The following is a 20,433-nucleotide window of genomic DNA, read 5'->3' on the forward strand; positions in this document are numbered from 1 at the left end:
GTGTTAGCCAGATTTTACAGCTTGAACTATGTTCTAAGAGTAGGACCCCTAGCATTATAGATATGATGGTGGGAGTCTCTGCCTCGCAACGACTTACTGCCCTGTACTGTAATTGATCCTGGATAGTATGTCGGTTTGGAGGCAGGGACTCCTAGCATCATAGATAACTATACTGCTAGCGGTCTGCTCTCAGCACGAAGTTCAAGTTTAATGCAATTTTTGGGGCTAAAAACTGGTTGCGGATCATAAAAGGTGAGACACTATAAAAGATATATAGTATTTCTTCCTGACCTTAAGGGTGCATTCACACGGAGGAAAATGGTGCTGAATTTGGTGTGGAATTTGCGTCAGGTAGCGCCATTTTCCTCTGTATGAATGCACTATAAAGGAATTTTACAGTAGATATTTCACCCTTAGTGCTTTTTTTATGTTAAAGCTACACCAGTACTTCAACTCCGTGGTCAGATGTTTTATGTTGGTGAACAGGATTTTCCAAAATCCCATTAAGGCTAAGGCCCCACAGGCCATAATCAAAGTGCTGCGGAAAGAACTGCGCCATGAACGCATTGCAGTTCTTTCCACAGCGCTTTTAAGAGAAAGTTCACAGAGTTTTCATCTGTGGACTTTCTCTTAACATTATATCTACGGGAAAGCTGCCGGGGTTTCCGTAGATATAATTGACATGCTGTGATTTGCAAAGCCGCAGTGGCTTTTCAAATCACAGCGTGTCCACGCTGCGATCTTTTCTGCAAAGTGGGGATGGGATTCGCATGATTCTCCACCCCCCCTCCTAAATTCTTAGGCTATGTTGTCTGCTGATTGCCTTATCTGATGCTTTATGATTGTTTGATTTTTACCTGTCTTTGTTTGTTAAATTTAAAAAATAAAAAAAAATGTTCAATAAAAATTACAGTTTAAAAAAACTGACATAGCAAAAGTTAAAGGGGTTTTCCAGGCAATGTCTTTTAGACGTATTAATGGGTTAATAAATGCACCCATATACCTTTCCGTGCTTTGAGTGATTTCTGTTTGTCCGTCTCTGAAAATGGGGAAACGGATTGTCACCAGATATTCAGAAAATGTCCCTGGGGTGATTATCCGGTCATATGGTTAACTATACATTTTTAATTAATTAATTATGTTATTTAGAAAGTAGGAGGGGGGTGTTTAGATTAGTGTAGGGCTTTCCATTTATCCCAGACAACCCCTTTAAGGCTGGATTTACACCTTGTCTGGAGTCTCTATAGAAGACTCCACCGCCGAATCCACTTAAAATCAGCAGAGAGAAAACTCCGGACTTTTCTCTCTGAACTGATGGAAACCTGGTGAACCCCATTATAGTCTAATACTGGTAACTGCTTTTTAGGCGGACAGGATTTCTGTCTTTCAGGTCCCCATGCGGACCTGAACCAAGGAGTATTGAACACTAGTGTGAACCTAGCATTTGCTTTTAACAAATTAAAGGGGTTGTCTAAAGTAAAGTGAGAAGGACCTTTTTTGCTCTCCACATTCAACTTGACCAGAGCCAGGATGAGCTTCAGCGGCACTCGTGGTAGTCTGTGCTCCCATTCACCTCAATAGGAGCACTGGAGATAGTCGAAGTACAGCACTAAGCTATCTCCGTCACCCCTTTAAGTAAACAATTGCTATTCAGTAACTTTACATATTTCCATTGCTTTTAATGGCTTTTCTTGTGAGTTACAGTATTACGGTGCATCAGATTAAGAGGAGCAGCGCACGACTGATAAATCTGTGATAGTATAGCACGAAATGAGTTTCATGGGTGAGACACTGCCGTGTACTGTTCCCTTAAAGGTGAAGATGGCTACAACTGAATGGTACCTGTGAAGTCCCTGCAACACTAAAGCCTACAGTAAATTTGATTAATGAAATACATACAAAACATTGTCCATTTATATTACAATTGATACACATATTTGTGCTGAATTGCAGGTTTTTATTAACCTTATTATGGTTGTCTTTGCTTCATTAGACTCTTCAGAACTACATTTTATTCTCTGTTGCTAATAATAATAACACATTTTATTTATATAGCGCCAACATATTCCATAGCACTGTACACTTTGTATGGTTCAAATACAGACAAGAAAGATACATTACAAAAGAGATAGTCAATTCACACAATAGGACGGAGGGCCCTGCTCGCAAGAGCTTACAATCTATGAGGTAGAGGTAGCAGTGGCGGCATTGGAGATAGCATTGCTTATACAAAAAAATGTAATATATATATATATATATATATATATATATATATATATATATATATATACACATATATAATGAAATGTATAACTGTGCAGAAGAGGGGCGGCATCGGAGGTATGTCACCCTAAGATATTTGATTACTACTTATAATAATGCATATTATATATGATATAGATAGATAGATAGATAGATAGATAGATAGATAGATAGATAGATAGATAGATAGATAATCATTGCTATATTCAGGAGCTGAGCAGGAAGCAACAAAGTAGGAAGTGTACAGGGAGAGAGTACTTGGCTTCATCAGAGGGTGTACTAGGAGGGGAATAATGACGCAGAGGGGACTGCGTGGAGGAAAACTACTAGGAGGTGCAATGGGCGGATGATGCCAGCGGCTGTCAGGAGAAGCACTGACAGTTCTACAACCAGGAAGTAATGCACGAGCATGAAAGCATGGGGTATGCTAAGAATGTCCAAAATACAGCGAAAGGTACCCACTTATTTGTATGTATTCAGATTACAAGCTTTTCCAGTAGTTTTCTACATTTTCTTCCACTCCTGGAAAACCCCTTTAACGAAGATGCCAACCAAACTGACTTTAAGAATTCCCGGAGACGTGAACCTGGGACAGTCCTTTACAGGGTGATACCTGAGCAGCAGGTGACGGGGAGGGGAGTCCCTCTGTAATGGGAGTAGTTAAAGGAAAGGTGTCAAACACCAGGTAACACTTCCAAATAAATTGAGACCGGGACAAAAAATTTTCTTTTTCCCCCTGTACATTGTATTAACCCCGTGTCTCCCTATACCTTGTATTACTAACTTCCAACTCTGCTTCTATCACACCTGCTTCTTCTAACTTCAATGTAAAGCTTTCTGCCAATTTTTATTAACCCATAAACTCCACACACAGCTTTACTGCACTTTCCTCTACCGACTTCCTGTATGCTATATTAACCCCTCATTGCCTTGTGTGGCTCTACTATACTCATTGCATTCTTCCTATACATAATGTTAAGCTAATGAACAGTAGACAGGGGTTCACTAACTTTTGTATTACCCTCCTGTATCTCTTATGGTCTATACTTGTCCCCACTTCTCCTGTGGCTGCCGTAGTCTCTTAGTTGTAAGTGGTACAGCTAATGGACTGTCACTGGGTTTGGGGCCCCTAAACAAGCAGCACTTCCAGGTTACGGGTCCCAAACCTGTTGACCGCAGTCCTATCTGAAACTTATGTGACCAGAGCAGCGGACAGGACTGGGGTCACCAGGTTTTGGATGCTAAATGCCAGCAGTATAAGGACATGGGTTCCCTTAAAGGGATCATCACTAAAGAGCCCCCAGCCATATACAGTGTTACAGACCACCTCTCCTTTTATCTAAGGAAGGATCTGATGGGGGGGGGGGATGACATTGCTGAATTTTCTTCCAAACTACACTGGTGAGAAACTGAACTGGAAACCAGTGTTGTTGCCCACAGCAACCAATCACAGCACAGCTTTCTTCTTGTATTCTGTTCTTTAAAAATGAAAGCTGCACTGTGATTGGTTGCTATGGACAACAAGGTCTTTCTTATTGACCAAGGGTCAGTTCTCTACAAGTCCTATGTACTGTGCACCAGCAGTGAGTGTGTACATAGTGCGAGAGTCCTATAGGAACCAGATACATGATATAAGTAGGAGACCTATTAGAGCCGGCTAAGACCAGGGCAGTTCGGGCTTTATAGTTGTTGTGGAACTACAAGTCGCAGCATTCCCTGTCAGCCTTGAAAAGCAGCAGCACAACAGGGGGCAGTACATCTGTTGTATTACTGTCATCTTGCCGTGTTCTCCTGTCATGCTGAAGGGCAGGGAAGCTGTGGGGAGCCATGGCAGCTCTTCCCGCCCTTTCACTGACAGAAACTACATAGAAAACATGAGTCACTGCAAGGCTTGTAGGAAATGTTCACATCACCGCAGAATATCAAGTCTGCGAATGTCGTCTTCTGTCACTCTCTCATAAGCTATAGCTTTGCTTTATTAATAGCTCTAAATAGACGGTGACCTTGCAGCAGGAAGGTGCGTCACTCACTCAACTTTCCCAGGCTCGGAGCAGCAAATGTGCCAATATTATTAGTGAAACTTGCTGACGGCTTAGTTTTTTCAAAGCTTGTAATTGGTGAAGCCTAGGCATACAGTGCACACATCAGACCTTTAACCTATATTCACATACAGCAGGTTTCCCGTGCAGGATTTTGTACATGCAGCGGATTTTCAGATTCATGAAATGTTCTATTTGATGCCATATTTACCAATTGTTATGTTATGGATTATATACATGACAACATTTTGCATATAGTACATATGGATAGCGGATTTTAAGCCATCGTTGGGCATATTGGGCATCCGTGACTTGCCACCTGCCCTCAAATCCGTGCAGACTTTTCTGCAGAATGTGTATTGGGTCCTTTAAGGGTCCATTCATATGAGCCCACATTTATCAATGTATTTGTACCTTTACTCCAGAATATGCCTTAAAATACATTGATTAACCATTTATGCCAGAAATAAACCAACAAACCATTTGTGCTACACATTAGCTTGTAATGGGGGGTTAAGTGGGTGGAGCTTGATGCTTAGCCAGTATTTGAATACCTATAGAAAATTCAAGGGTCTTCTGATACTCTATAGGACCTCCTATAAGATCGCAAAAGAAACAGGGCATTGGCGCCCCCTCTAGCTGTCTCATCTCAGTTATTGCATGTAGCCTTAAAGGGGTATTCCCACGTCGCATACTCACCACTCTTCGCCGCTGTAAATTCTTCTTTCTTACGGCTTTGTTGCGTCATTGGTGGGCGGGGTTACATATGCAAAGCCAGCGGCGAGAAGTCATCGCTTCTATGCCGCTGGCCCTGCGTGTGTGCTCCCGATGCAGTTAGGCATCGGACGTACAGCCTTCACAGTGCAATACAGACCGCTCCTCCGCCCCCCCTCCCATCCGGAATAGCAGCATCGCTCCTGCCGCTGCTGGCTTCATGCAGTGCAGGAGCGTAGCGATGTTGCAGGCGCCTCTGCCGGCGTCTACACTTCCCGGCATCCACCTCTCTATTACAGCAGAAGCTGGGTCTGTATTGGTGGCCCCTTCCCCCCCCAAAATGTAAACTAACCCCCCCCTCCAGGCTCGCTCCTGTGCACTTAGCCCCTCCTCCCTCTCCCCTGAGAGCAGTAGATACATCACCTGACTTTTGACCAGATAAGTCAAGGGATGTGTCAACAATGAATTGAATAAAGTAAGATATTGGACAAACAAAGCAGTTTTGCAAAAGCAGTGTATTTAGGAAAAGTTTTACATTCTCATTAACAAGCAGTATAGATAGGATCCTTGTGATGGGACAACCCCTTTAAGGAAGTGATAACTATTGTTACATGATATGGATACATTTCTCTTGTGTTTGTTTTCATTAGTAACAAAGGAGAAACAAACATTGCAATGCAATAAGAAAACACAAGGTTCAGCTTTCTCCTTTCACCTTTCTCTTCTCTCCAAAGACATACCTTTATGGCAGAACAAGGAGTATATGTTTTGTTTTGAGTATATGGAGTATATGAAGTTTCTTTGTGACCCACAAATTATCACATCATAATGGTTGCAAAAAATAATGTGATAGATTGCAACCATTGTGTTACTGCATGAACTTTTGTTAGCTGTGATGAAGGCAACACTACTGTATACTGTGATCTATTGACTTGTGGAGCAGCCATCGCCACATTGTATTAGCCTTAACAGAGAAGTAATGGTGCAGCCACTATAATACATCCGTGCCCTATGTGCCCCATTCTGGTTACTGCTGATTGTAGTGAAAGACATACTTAAAAACCTATTCATGCTCTTCGGTTGTATGACGGATACTGTATCAGGACCTGGACAGAAGAATATGGATTTGCAACTTTTTATGCTTATTGGTATTTGCAACTTTTTGCATTTTATGTTGCTCACTGGAAAAGTGGGTTTGTCTTTTCTTTGTACACTAGACTCCCAACTTTTGGAAGACAAAGGTACAAAATCTTGTGCATGCCATGGCAAATTTTACTTATGATAAGCCCTACTTTTCACCCTGCTCATGGCACCTTTGAACCCGCTATGTTACATCCAGTCCATTTTTTGCCTCCCCATGATAAAATACCCTCTTAGTGTCCCCATACAATATCATATACCTTGTGGGCGCCCACACAGTATAATGGCCCCTTGTGGGGCTCCACAAAGTATAACGTGAGCCTCACAAGGCCAGTCAGAAAAGAAATCCTGACACAACTACATATTGACTGATCTTAACATTATCTGCCACAAGACATCCCCTCCGATCAGATGATATAAGCAGCTGTGAATCCCCAAACTACACAGTGTACAGAGCTGGAAGCAGACATTTTTATACATGGTGTTGTGGCCAGGCCGAGTTATTACAGCATTGCTCCCATTCATCTGAAGGCTATAAAGGTAGTCCTATACTCTGTAACCCTCCCTATGAAGCTGAGGTTAGATTGTAAGTTTGCTGGTTATGTAGTCTGTTCTAGTTTGTGGTGCTGGCATAGATAAGGGTTAAATAAGTTGCTGCTTTGTTGGGAACCCTCTGAGAGTCCACATGAAATATACCAGCGATGGATTGTAGACCACTGAATCACAGACAGAAAATCTGTAACATTCACAGTAACAGGAAATTGGATGAGATCTCATCTACACACTGGTGTAAAATTTGCCATTGCAATCCACATATACTGTAAGATAACCTGCACTTGACAGATCTTACCCTTTGCAATGCATTGGCTAAAATCTGTGACAAAGTCATATTAATTGTGCCATAAAAAAAGGACACTATTTGGAAATCCACAGTCCCATCTGGACATACTCTCAGTATAGCTTTGAGGCTGAAACTACATTTCATTCATCTGGCATACACTTTGTCTGCCTGTGTGTGGCTCCATTTCTTGGCAGATTTGCAATTGAGTATAGCAAAAGTAAAGTCTTCCAATTCCATTTCATTATACGTATATGTGTGTAAAATTCTTTAAGTATTGTTATGTGTAAATTACATTAGCAATTGATTTGGTTGTCTGTTACCCCCATTATCTATTATTAGAGATGAGCGAACAGTGTTCTATCGAACTCATGTTCGATCGGATATTAGGCTGTTCGGCATGTTCGAATCGAACACCGCGTGGTAAAGTGCGCCATTACTCGATTCCCCTCCCACCTTCCCTGGCGCCTTTTTTGCTCCAATAACAGCGCAGGGTAGGTGGGACAGGAACTACGACACCGGTGACGTTGAAAAAAGTAGGCAAAACCCATTGGCTGCCGAATACATGTGACCTCTAATTTAAAAGAACAGCGCCGCCCAGGTTCGCGTCATTCTGAGCTTGCAATTCACCGAGGACGGAGGTTTCCGTCCAGCTAGCTAGGGGTTAGATTCTGGGTAGGCAGGGACAGGCTAGGATAGGAAGGAGAAGACAACCAACAGCTCTTGTAAGAGCTAAATTCCAGGGAGAAGCTTGTCAGTGTAACGTGGCACTGACGGGCTCAATCGCCGCAACCCAGCTTTCCCAGGATCCTGAATGGAATACACTGTCAGTGTATTCCCGTATACCCGATATATACCCCGATACCCGTTCCAACGGTGTGCCCCCCCACCTTCACCCCAGAAATACCCTGCAAGTCCCCTAGCAATAGAATTGGGGCTATATACACCCACAATTTTTACTACTGGTATACAGTGCCATTGTCTGACTGGGAATTCAAAGAATATATTGGGAATACAAATACCCTCATTTCTTGCTACTGCCATATAGTGCCAGTTTCTGACTGGTAATTCAAAGAATATATTGGGGTTACGTGCACCCACAATTTTTACTACTGGTATACAGTGCCAGTGTCTGACTGGGAATTCAAAGAATATATTGGGGTTACGTGCACCCACAATTTTTACTACTGGTATACAGTGCCATTGTCTGACTGGGAATTCAAAGAATATATTGGGAATACAAATACCCTCATTTCTTGCTACTGCCATATAGTGCCAGTGTCTGACTGGGAATTCAAAGAATATATTGGGGTTACGTGCACCCACAATTTTTACTACTGGTATACAGTGCCATTGTCTGACTGGGAATTCAAAGAATATATTGGGAATACAAATACCCTCATTTCTTGCTACTGCCATATAGTGCCAGTTTCTGACTGGTAATTCAAAGAATATATTGGGGTTACGTGCACCCACAATTTTTACTACTGGTATACAGTGCCATTGTCTGACTGGGAATTCAAAGAGTATATTGGGAATACAAATACCCTCATTTCTTGCTACTGCCATATAGTGCCAGTTTCTGACTGGGAATTCAAAGAATATATTGGGGTTACGTGCACCCACAATTTTTACTACTGGTATACAGTGCCATTGTCTGACTGGGAATTCAAAGAATATATTGGGGTTATAAATACCCTCATTTCTTGCTACTGCCATATAGTGCCAGTTTCTGACTGGTAATTCAAAGAATATATTGGGGTTACGTGCACCCACAATTTTTACTACTGGTATACAGTGCCATTGTCTGACTGGGAATTCAAAGAATATATTGGGGTTATAAATACCCTCATTTCTTGCTACTGCCATATAGTGCCAGTTTCTGACTGGTAATTCAAAGAATATATTGGGGTTACGTGCACCCACAATTTTTACTACTGGTATACAGTGCCATTGTTTGACTGGGAATTCAAAGAGTATATTGGGAATACAAATACCCTCATTTCTTGCTACTGCCATATAGTGCCAGTTTCTGACTGGGAATTCAAAGAATATATTGGGGTTACGTGCACCCACAATTTTTACTACTGGTATACAGTGCCATTGTCTGACTGGGAATTCAAAGAATATATTGGGGTTATAAATACCCTCATTTCTTGCTACTGCCATATAGTGCCAGTTTCTGACTGGTAATTCAAAGAATATATTGGGGTTACGTGCACCCACAATTTTTACTACTGGTATACAGTGCCATTGTCTGACTGGGAATTCAAAGAGTATATTGGGAATACAAATACCCTCATTTCTTGCTACTGCCATATAGTGCCAGTTTCTGACTGGTAATTCAAAGAATATATTGGGGTTACGTGCACCCACAATTTTTACTACTGGTATACAGTGCCATTGTCTGACTGGGAATTCAAAGAATATATTGGGGTTATAAATACCCTCATTTCTTGCTACTGCCATATAGTGCCAGTTTCTGACTGGTAATTCAAAGAATATATTGGGGTTACGTGCACCCACAATTTTTACTACTGGTATACAGTGCCATTGTCTGACTGGGAATTCAAAGAGTATATTGGGAATACAAATACCCTCATTTCTTGCTACTGCCATATAGTGCCAGTTTCTGACTGGTAATTCAAAGAATATATTGGGGTTACGTGCACCCACAATTTTTACTACTGGTATACAGTGCCATTGTCTGACTGGGAATTCAAAGAATATATTGGGGTTATAAATACCCTCATTTCTTGCTACTGCCATATAGTGCCAGTGTCTGACTGGGAATTCAAAGAATATATTGGGGTTACGTGCACCCACAATTTTTACTACTGGTATACAGTGCCATTGTCTGACTGGGAATTCAAAGAATATATTGGGAATACAAATACCCTCATTTCTTGCTACTGCCATATAGTGCCAGTGTCTGACTGGGAATTCAAAGAATATATTGGGGTTACGTGCACCCACAATTTTTACTACTGGTATACAGTGCCATTGTCTGACTGGGAATTCAAAGAATATATTGGGGTTATAAATACCCTCATTTCTTGCTACTGCCATATAGTGCCAGTTTCTGACTGGTAATTCAAAGAATATATTGGGGTTACGTGCACCCACAATTTTTACTACTGGTATACAGTGCCATTGTTTGACTGGGAATTCAAAGAGTATATTGGGAATACAAATACCCTCATTTCTTGCTACTGCCATATAGTGCCAGTTTCTGACTGGGAATTCAAAGAATATATTGGGGTTACGTGCACCCACAATTTTTACTACTGGTATACAGTGCCATTGTCTGACTGGGAATTCAAAGAATATATTGGGGTTATAAATACCCTCATTTCTTGCTACTGCCATATAGTGCCAGTTTCTGACTGGTAATTCAAAGAATATATTGGGGTTACGTGCACCCACAATTTTTACTACTGGTATACAGTGCCATTGTCTGACTGGGAATTCAAAGAGTATATTGGGAATACAAATACCCTCATTTCTTGCTACTGCCATATAGTGCCAGTTTCTGACTGGTAATTCAAAGAATATATTGGGGTTACGTGCACCCACAATTTTTACTACTGGTATACAGTGCCATTGTCTGACTGGGAATTCAAAGAATATATTGGGGTTATAAATACCCTCATTTCTTGCTACTGCCATATAGTGCCAGTTTCTGACTGGTAATTCAAAGAATATATTGGGGTTACGTGCACCCACAATTTTTACTACTGGTATACAGTGCCATTGTCTGACTGGGAATTCAAAGAGTATATTGGGAATACAAATACCCTCATTTCTTGCTACTGCCATATAGTGCCAGTTTCTGACTGGTAATTCAAAGAATATATTGGGGTTACGTGCACCCACAATTTTTACTACTGGTATACAGTGCCATTGTCTGACTGGGAATTCAAAGAATATATTGGGGTTATAAATACCCTCATTTCTTGCTACTGCCATATAGTGCCAGTGTCTGACTGGGAATTCAAAGAATATATTGGGGTTACGTGCACCCACAATTTTTACTACTGGTATACAGTGCCATTGTCTGACTGGGAATTCAAAGAATATATTGGGAATACAAATACCCTCATTTCTTGCTACTGCCATATAGTGCCAGTGTCTGACTGGGAATTCAAAGAATATATTGGGGTTACGTGCACCCACAATTTTTACTACTGGTATACAGTGCCATTGTCTGACTGGGAATTCAAAGAATATATTGGGAATACAAATACCCTCATTTCTTGCTACTGCCATATAGTGCCAGTGTCTGACTGGTAATTCAAAGAATATATTGGGGTTACGTGCACCCACAATTTTTACTACTGGTATACAGTGCCATTGTCTGACTGGGAATTCAAAGAATATATTGGGAATACAAATACCCTCATTTCTTGCTACTGCCATATAGTGCCAGTGTCTGACTGGGAATTCAAAGAATATATTGGGGTTACGTGCACCCACAATTTTTACTACTGGTATACAGTGCCATTGTCTGACTGGGAATTCAAAGAATATATTGGGGTTATAAATACCCTCATTTCTTGCTACTGCCATATAGTGCCAGTTTCTGACTGGTAATTCAAAGAATATATTGGGGTTACGTGCACCCACAATTTTTACTACTGGTATACAGTGCCATTGTCTGACTGGGAATTCAAAGAATATATTGGGGTTATAAATACCCTCATTTCTTGCTACTGCCATATAGTGCCAGTTTCTGACTGGTAATTCAAAGAATATATTGGGGTTACGTGCACCCACAATTTTTACTACTGGTATACAGTGCCATTGTTTGACTGGGAATTCAAAGAGTATATTGGGAATACAAATACCCTCATTTCTTGCTACTGCCATATAGTGCCAGTTTCTGACTGGGAATTCAAAGAATATATTGGGGTTACGTGCACCCACAATTTTTACTACTGGTATACAGTGCCATTGTCTGACTGGGAATTCAAAGAATATATTGGGGTTATAAATACCCTCATTTCTTGCTACTGCCATATAGTGCCAGTTTCTGACTGGTAATTCAAAGAATATATTGGGGTTACGTGCACCCACAATTTTTACTACTGGTATACAGTGCCATTGTCTGACTGGGAATTCAAAGAATATATTGGGGTTATAAATACCCTCATTTCTTGCTACTGCCATATAGTGCCAGTTTCTGACTGGTAATTCAAAGAATATATTGGGGTTACGTGCACCCACAATTTTTACTACTGGTATACAGTGCCATTGTTTGACTGGGAATTCAAAGAGTATATTGGGAATACAAATACCCTCATTTCTTGCTACTGCCATATAGTGCCAGTTTCTGACTGGGAATTCAAAGAATATATTGGGGTTACGTGCACCCACAATTTTTACTACTGGTATACAGTGCCATTGTCTGACTGGGAATTCAAAGAATATATTGGGGTTATAAATACCCTCATTTCTTGCTACTGCCATATAGTGCCAGTTTCTGACTGGTAATTCAAAGAATATATTGGGGTTACGTGCACCCACAATTTTTACTACTGGTATACAGTGCCATTGTCTGACTGGGAATTCAAAGAGTATATTGGGAATACAAATACCCTCATTTCTTGCTACTGCCATATAGTGCCAGTTTCTGACTGGGAATTCAAAGAATATATTGGGGTTACGTGCACCCACAATTTTTACTACTGGTATACAGTGCCATTGTCTGACTGGGAATTCAAAGAATATATTGGGGTTATAAATACCCTCATTTCTTGCTACTGCCATATAGTGCCAGTTTCTGACTGGTAATTCAAAGAATATATTGGGGTTACGTGCACCCACAATTTTTACTACTGGTATACAGTGCCATTGTCTGACTGGGAATTCAAAGAATATATTGGGGTTATAAATACCCTCATTTCTTGCTACTGCCATATAGTGCCAGTTTCTGACTGGTAATTCAAAGAATATATTGGGGTTACGTGCACCCACAATTTTTACTACTGGTATACAGTGCCATTGTCTGACTGGGAATTCAAAGAATATATTGGGGTTATAAATACCCTCATTTCTTGCTACTGCCATATAGTGCCAGTTTCTGACTGGTAATTCAAAGAATATATTGGGGTTACGTGCACCCACAATTTTTACTACTGGTATACAGTGCCATTGTCTGACTGGGAATTCAAAGAATATATTGGGGTTATAAATACCCTCATTTCTTGCTACTGCCATATAGTGCCAGTTTCTGACTGGGAATTCAAAGAATATATTGGGGTTACGTGCACCCACAATTTTTACTACTGGTATACAGTGCCATTGTCTGACTGGGAATTCAAAGAGTATATTGGGAATACAAATACCCTCATTTCTTGCTACTGCCATATAGTGCCAGTTTCTGACTGGGAATTCAAAGAATATATTGGGGTTACGTGCACCCACAATTTTTACTACTGGTATACAGTGCCATTGTCTGACTGGGAATTCAAAGAATATATTGGGGTTATAAATACCCTCATTTCTTGCTACTGCCATATAGTGCCAGTTTCTGACTGGTAATTCAAAGAATATATTGGGGTTACGTGCACCCACAATTTTTACTACTGGTATACAGTGCCATTGTCTGACTGGGAATTCAAAGAGTATATTGGGAATACAAATACCCTCATTTCTTGCTACTGCCATATAGTGCCAGTGTCTGACTGGGAATTCAAAGAATATATTGGGGTTACGTGCACCCACAATTTTTACTACTGGTATACAGTGCCAATTTCTAACTAGGAATTCAAAATGCGCAAGGCTCCCGGAAAGGGACGTGGACGAGGCCGTGGGCGAGGTCGGGGGAATGGTTCTGGGGAGCAAGGTAGCAGTGAAGCCACAGGGCGTCCCGTGCCTACTCCTGTGGGGCAGCAAGCATTGCGCCACTCCACAGTGCCAGGGTTGCTTGCCACATTAACTAAACTGCAGGGTACAAACCTTAGTAGGCCCGAGAACCAGGAACAGGTCTTGCAATGGCTGTCAGAGAACGCTTACAGCACATTGTCCAGCAGCCAGTCAGACTCTGCCTCCTCTCCTCCTATTACCCAACAGTCTTGTCTTCCTTCCTCCCAAAATTCCGAAGCTTTACAGAACAATAACCCAAACTGTCCCTGCTCCCCAGAGCTGTTCTCCGCTCCTTTCATTGTCCCTCAACCTGCCTCTCCACGTCACGATTCCACGAACCTAACAGAGGAGCATCTGTGTCCAGATGCTCAAACACTAGAGTCTCCTCCATCTCCGTTCGATTTGGTGGTGGATGACCAGCAACCCACCCTCATCGACGATGATGTGACGCAGTTGCCGTCAGGGCATCCAGTTGACCGGCGCATTGTGCGGGAGGAGGAGATGAGACAGGAGTTGGAAGAGGAAGTGGTGGATGATGAGGACACTGACCCGACCTGGACAGGGGGGATGTCAAGCGGGGAAAGTAGTGTGGATGTTGAGGCAGGTGCAGCACCAAAAAGGGTAGCTAGAGGCAGAGGCAGAGGTCAGCAGCTTAGGCGAAGCCAGGCCACACCCGGAATCTCCCAAGATGTTCCAGTTCGTACCCAGCCCCGAAAAACTCCCACCTCGAGGGCACGTTTCTCGAAGGTGTGGAGTTTTTTCAAGGAATGCGCCGAGGACAGATATAGTGTTGTCTGCACAATTTGCCTCTCGAAATTGATTAGGGGCTCTGAGAAGAGCAACCTGTCTACCACTTCAATGCGCCGTCATTTGGAATCCAAGCACTGGAATCAGTGGCAGGCAGCAACGGCAGGACAAAGGCCGACTGCCGTTCACGCCACTGCCACTGCCTCTGCCTCTGCCACTGCCACTGCTGACTGTGCTGGCGATGCACTCCAGAGGACGAGCCAGGACACCACTTCATCTGCCTCCGCCACTTTGTTGACTTCTACCTCATCCTCCCCTGGTCCTGTCTTATCTCCTTCTCCTGCACCATCAAAGGCACCATCAGGCGTTTCTTTACAACAACCCACCATCTCTCAGACATTGGAGCGGCGGCAGAAATACACTGCTAACCACCCACACGCGCAAGCCTTGAACGCCAACATCGCTAAACTGCTGGCCCAGGAGATGTTGGCGTTCCGGCTTGTTGAAACTCCCGCCTTCCTGGACCTGATGGCAACTGCGGCACCTCGCTATGCCGTCCCTAGCCGTCACTACTTCTCCCGGTGTGCCGTCCCCGCCTTGCACCAGCACGTGTCACTCAACATCAGGCGGGCCCTTAGTTCCGCGCTTTGCACAAAGGTCCACTTGACCACCGACGCGTGGACAAGTGCATGCGGACAGGGACGCTACATTTCACTGACGGCACACTGGGTGAATGTAGTTGAGGCTGGGACTGCTTCCCAAACTGGCCCGGTGTACCTCGTCTCCCCGCCTAACATTCCTGGCAGGGACACGAGAAGAACACCCCCCTCCTCCTCCTCCTCTACCGCCTCCTCCTCCGCCACCGCCTCCTCCTCCGCCACCGCCTCCTCCTCCGCTGTTAGATTGACCCCAGCTACGAGTTGGAAACGTTGCAGCACTGGCGTTGGTAGACGTCAGCAGGCTGTGCTGAAGCTGATCAGCTTGGGGGACAGACAGCACACTGCCTCCGAGGTGAGGGATGCCCTCCTCGATGAGACGGCAATATGGTTTGAGCCGCTGCACCTGGGCCCAGGCATGGTCGTTTGTGATAACGGCCGGAACCTGGTAGCAGCTCTGGAGCTTGCCGGACTCCAACATGTTCCATGCCTGGCCCACGTCTTCAACCTAGTGGTGCAACGTTTCCTAAAGAGCTACCCCAATGTTCCAGAGCTACTGGTGAAAGTGCGGCGCATGTGCGCCCACTTTCGCAAGTCGACAGTAGCCGCTGCTAGCTTAAAATCTCTCCAGCAACGCCTGCATGTGCCACAACACCGGCTTTTGTGCGACGTCCCCACACGCTGGAACTCAACGTTTCAGATGTTGAATAGAGTGGTTGAGCAGCAGAGACCTTTGATGGAATACCAGCTACAAAACCCTAGGGTGCCACAAAGTCAGCTGCCTCAGTTTCACATCCATGAGTGGCCATGGATGAGAGACCTTTGTGACATCCTACGGGTCTTTGAGGAGTCCACAAGGAGGGTGAGCTCTGAGGATGCGATGGTGAGCCTTACAATCCCGCTCTTGTGTGTTCTGAGAGAATCCCTGATTGACATCAGGGATAACTCAGATCACACAGAGGAGTTAGGGATAGCATCCGATCCGTCACAGCTGGAGAGTAGGTCCACACATCTGTCCGCTTCACTGCGTTTAATGGAGGAGGAGGAGGAGGAGGAGGAGGAAGAAGAGTTGTCCGATGATGTGATGGTGATACAGGAGGCTTCCGGGCAACTTCGAATCGTCCCATTGTTGCAGCGCGGATGGGTAGACATGGAGGATGAGGAGGAAATAGAGATTGAACTTTCCGGTGGGGCCAGAGGAGTCATGCCAACTAACACTGTGGCAGACATGGCTGAGTTCATGTTGGGGTGCTTTACAACCGACAAGCGTATTGTCAAAATCATGGAGGACAACCAGTACTGGATCTTTGCTATCCTTGACCCCCGGTATAAAAACAACATCTCGTCTTTTATTCCGGTAGAGGGGAGGGCCAATCGCATCAATGCTTGCCACAGGCAATTGGTGCAGAATATGATGGAGATGTTTCCAGCATGTGACGGCGGCAGGGAGGGCAGTTCCTCCAGTAGGCAACCAAGTTCTCACCGGTCCACACAAACGAGGGGCACACTGTCTAAGGTCTGGGACACCTTGATGGCACCCCCTCGCCAAAGTGCCGCCACGGAGGGTCCTAGTGTCACCAGGCGTGAGAAGTATAGGCGCATGTTGCGGGAATACCTTTCCGACCACAGCCCTGTCCTCTCCGACCCCTCTGCGCCCTACACGTATTGGGTGTCGAAGTTGGACCTGTGGCTTGAACTTGCCCTATATGCCTTGGAGGTGCTGTCCTGTCCTGCCGCCAGCGTCCTATCTGAGAGGGTGTTCAGTGCAGCCGGTGGCATCATCACTGACAAGCGCACCCGTCTGTCAGCTGAGAGTGCCGACCGGCTCACTTTGATAAAAATGAACCACCACTGGATAGAGCCTTCATTTTTGTGCCCACCTGTGTAAAGCACCCCAACATGAAACTCCATGTCTGTACTCAACCTCTCCAATTCCTCCGCATCCTCATACTCATCCACCATAAGCGTTGCACAATTCTGCTAATACTAGGCTCCCTCCAACATGATTTCCCCCAACTCTGCTGGTTAGAGGCTCCCTCCACCCTGATTTCCACCAACTCTGCTGGTTAGAGGCTCCCTCCACCCTGCTTTCCCACAACTCTGCTGGTTAGAGGCTCCTTCCACCATGAATTTGCCCAAACTGGGCTGTTTAGAGGCTCCCTCCACCATGAATTGGTCCAAACTGGGCTGGTTAGAGGCTCCCTCCACCATTAATTGGTCCAAACTGGGCTGGTTAGAGGCTCCCTCCACCATGAATTTGCCCAAACTGGGCTGTTTAGAGGCTCCCTCCACCATGAATTTGCCCAAACTGGGCTGTTTAGAGGCTCCCTCCACCATGAATTGGTCCAAACTGGGTTTTTTAGAGGCTCCCTCCACCATGAATTGGTCCAAACTGGGCTGGTTAGAGGCTCCCTCCACCATGAATTGGTCCAAACTGGGGTGGTTAGAGGCTCCCTCCACCATTAATTGGTCCAAACTGGGCTGGTTAGAGGCTCCCTCCACCATTAATTGGTCCAAACTGGGCTGGTTAGAGGCTCCCTCCACCATGAATTTGCCCAAACTGGGCTGTTTAGAGGCTCCCTCCACCATGAATTGGTCCAAACTGGGTTTTTTAGAGGCTCCCTCCACCATGAATTGGTCCAAACTGGGCTGGTTAGAGGCTCCCTCCACCATGAATTGGTCCAAACTGGGGTGGTTAGAGGCTCCCTCCACCATGAATTGGTCCAAACTGGGTTTTTTAGAGGCTCCCTCCACCATGAATTTGCCCAAACTGGGCTGTTTAGAGGCTCCCTCCACCATGAATTGGTCCAAACTGGGCTGGTTAGAGGCTCCCTCCACCATGAATTTCCCAAAACTTGGCTGTTTAGAGGCTCCCTCCACCATTAATTGGTCCAAACTGGGCTGGTTAGAGGCTCCCTCCACCATGAATTGGTCCAAACTGGGGTTTTTAGAGGCTCCCTCCACCATGAATTGGTCCAAACTTGGCTGTTTAGAGGCTCCCTCCACCATGAATTGGTCCAAACTGGGGTGGTTAGAGGCTCCCTCCACCATGAATTGGTCCAAACTGGGGTGGTTAGAGGCTCCCTCCACCATTAATTGGTCCAAACTGGGCTGGTTAGAGGCTCCCTCCACCATTAATTGGTCCAAACTGGGCTGGTTAGAGGCTCCCTCCACCATGAATTGGTCCAAACTGGGGTTTTTAGAGGCTCCCTCCACCATGAATTGGTCCAAACTGGGGTTTTTAGAGGCTCCCTCCACCATGAATTGGTCCAAACTTGGCTGTTTAGAGGCTCCCTCCACCATGAATTGGTCCAAACTTGGCTGTTTAGAGGCTCCCTCCACCATGAATTGGTCCAAACTGGGGTGGTTAGAGGCTCCCTCCACCATTAATTGGTCCAAACTGGGCTGGTTAGAGGCTCCCTCCACCATTAATTGGTCCAAACTGGGCTGGTTAGAGGCTCCCTCCACCATGAATTTGCCCAAACTGGGCTGTTTAGAGGCTCCCTCCACCATGAATTTGCCCAAACTGGGCTGGTTAGAGGCTCCCTCCACCATGAATTGGTCCAAACGGGTTTTTAGAGGCTCCCTTCACCATGAATTGGTCCAAACTTGGCTGTTTAGAGGCTCCCTCCACCATGAATTGGTCCAAACTGGGGTGGTTAGAGGCTCCCTCCACCATTAATTGGTCCAAACTGGGCTGGTTAGAGGCTCCCTCCACCATTAATTGGTCCAAACTGGGCTGGTTAGAGGCTCCCTCCACCATGAATTGGTCCAAACTGGGGTTTTTAGAGGCTCCCTCCACCATGAATTGGTCCAAACTTGGCTGTTTAGAGGCTCCCTCCACCATTAATTGGTCCAAACTGGGCTGGTTAGAGGCTCCCTCCACCATGAATTGGTCCAAACTGGGTTTTTTAGAGGCTCCCTCCACCATGAATTTGCCCAAACTGGGCTGTTTAGAGGCTCCCTCCACCATGAATTGGTCCAAACTGGGTTTTTTAGAGGCTCCCTCCACCATGAATTGGTCCAAACTGGGCTGGTTAGAGGCTCCCTCCACCATGAATTGGTCCAAACTGGGGTGGTTAGAGGCTCCCTCCACCATTAATTGGTCCAAACTGGGCTGGTTAGAGGCTCCCTCCACCATTAATTGGTACAAACTGGGCTGGTTAGAGGCTCCCTCCACCATTAATTGGTCCAAACTGGGCTGGTTAGAGGCTCCCTCCACCATGAATTTGCCCAAACTGGGCTGTTTAGAGGCTCCCTCCACCATGAATTTGCCCAAACTGGGCTGGTTAGAGGCTCCCTCCACCATGAATTGGTCCAAACTGGGGTTTTTAGAGGCTCCCTCCACCATGAATTGGTCCAAACTTGGCTGTTTAGAGGCTCCCTCCACCATTAATTGGTCCAAACTGGGCTGGTTAGAGGCTCCCTCCACCATGAATTGGTCCAAACTGGGTTTTTTAGAGGCTCCCTCCACCATGAATTTGCCCAAACTGGGCTGTTTAGAGGCTCCCTCCACCATGAATTGGTCCAAACTGGGGTGGTTAGAGGCTCCCTCCACCATTAATTGGTCCAAACTGGGCTGGTTAGAGGCTCCCTCCACCATTACTTGGTCCAAACTGGGCTGGTTAGAGGCTCCCTCCACCATGAATTTGCCCAAACTGGGCTGGTTAGAGGCTCCCTCCACCATGAATTGGTCCAAACTGGGTTTTTTAGAGGCTCCCTCCACCATGAATTTGCCCAAACTGGGCTGGTTAGAGGCTCCCTCCACCATGAATTGGTCCAAACTGGGGTTTTTAGAGGCTCCCTCCACCATGAATTTGCCCAAACTCTGCTGGTTAGAGGCTCAATCCACCCTGATTTTCAAAACAAATGTTGGTGCCAACCTCAACTTACTACAAGGGCCAAATTCACTGCTGGTGACAAGCTCTCCTCACTGCAAGTGCCAAATACACATGTTTCAAGGTGTTTTCCTACTGTCAGAGAGGTGGTATTGAGTGTGTAAAGTGTGTAGTTGTTAGGCTGTGATGTTGGGGTAATAGAGGGTCTTTGGTGTGTTAGATGCCCCCAGACATGCTTCCCCTGCTGTCCCAGTGTCATTCCAGAGGTGTTGGCATCATTTCCTGGGGTGTCATAGTGGACTTGGTGACCCTCCAGACACGGATTTGGGTTT

At 45.0% G+C, this 20,433-nt stretch overlaps 1 protein-coding gene across 7 annotated transcripts in view; it reads left to right on the forward strand.

Moving 5' to 3' along the window:
* PCGF5 (polycomb group ring finger 5) overlaps positions 1 to 20,433 on the forward strand; it is a 60,807-nt gene that overhangs the window by 21,755 nt on the left and 18,619 nt on the right. For 2 of the 7 annotated variants that reach the window (XM_075258416.1, XM_075258415.1), the window contains exon 1: positions 2,519 to 2,716. The exons of 3 other annotated variants lie outside the window; for them this stretch is intronic. The gene's annotated coding sequence lies outside the window, so the exon portion shown is untranslated. Of the gene's footprint in view, positions 1 to 2,518; positions 2,717 to 2,915; positions 2,948 to 20,433 lie in introns of those variants that run through there. 2 more of the 7 variants (XM_075258417.1, XM_075258418.1) reach the window with 2 other exon arrangements.

Source organism: Leptodactylus fuscus, chromosome 10, assembly GCF_031893055.1.
Source record: "Leptodactylus fuscus isolate aLepFus1 chromosome 10, aLepFus1.hap2, whole genome shotgun sequence".
NCBI classification, from domain to species: domain Eukaryota; kingdom Metazoa; phylum Chordata; class Amphibia; order Anura; family Leptodactylidae; genus Leptodactylus; species Leptodactylus fuscus.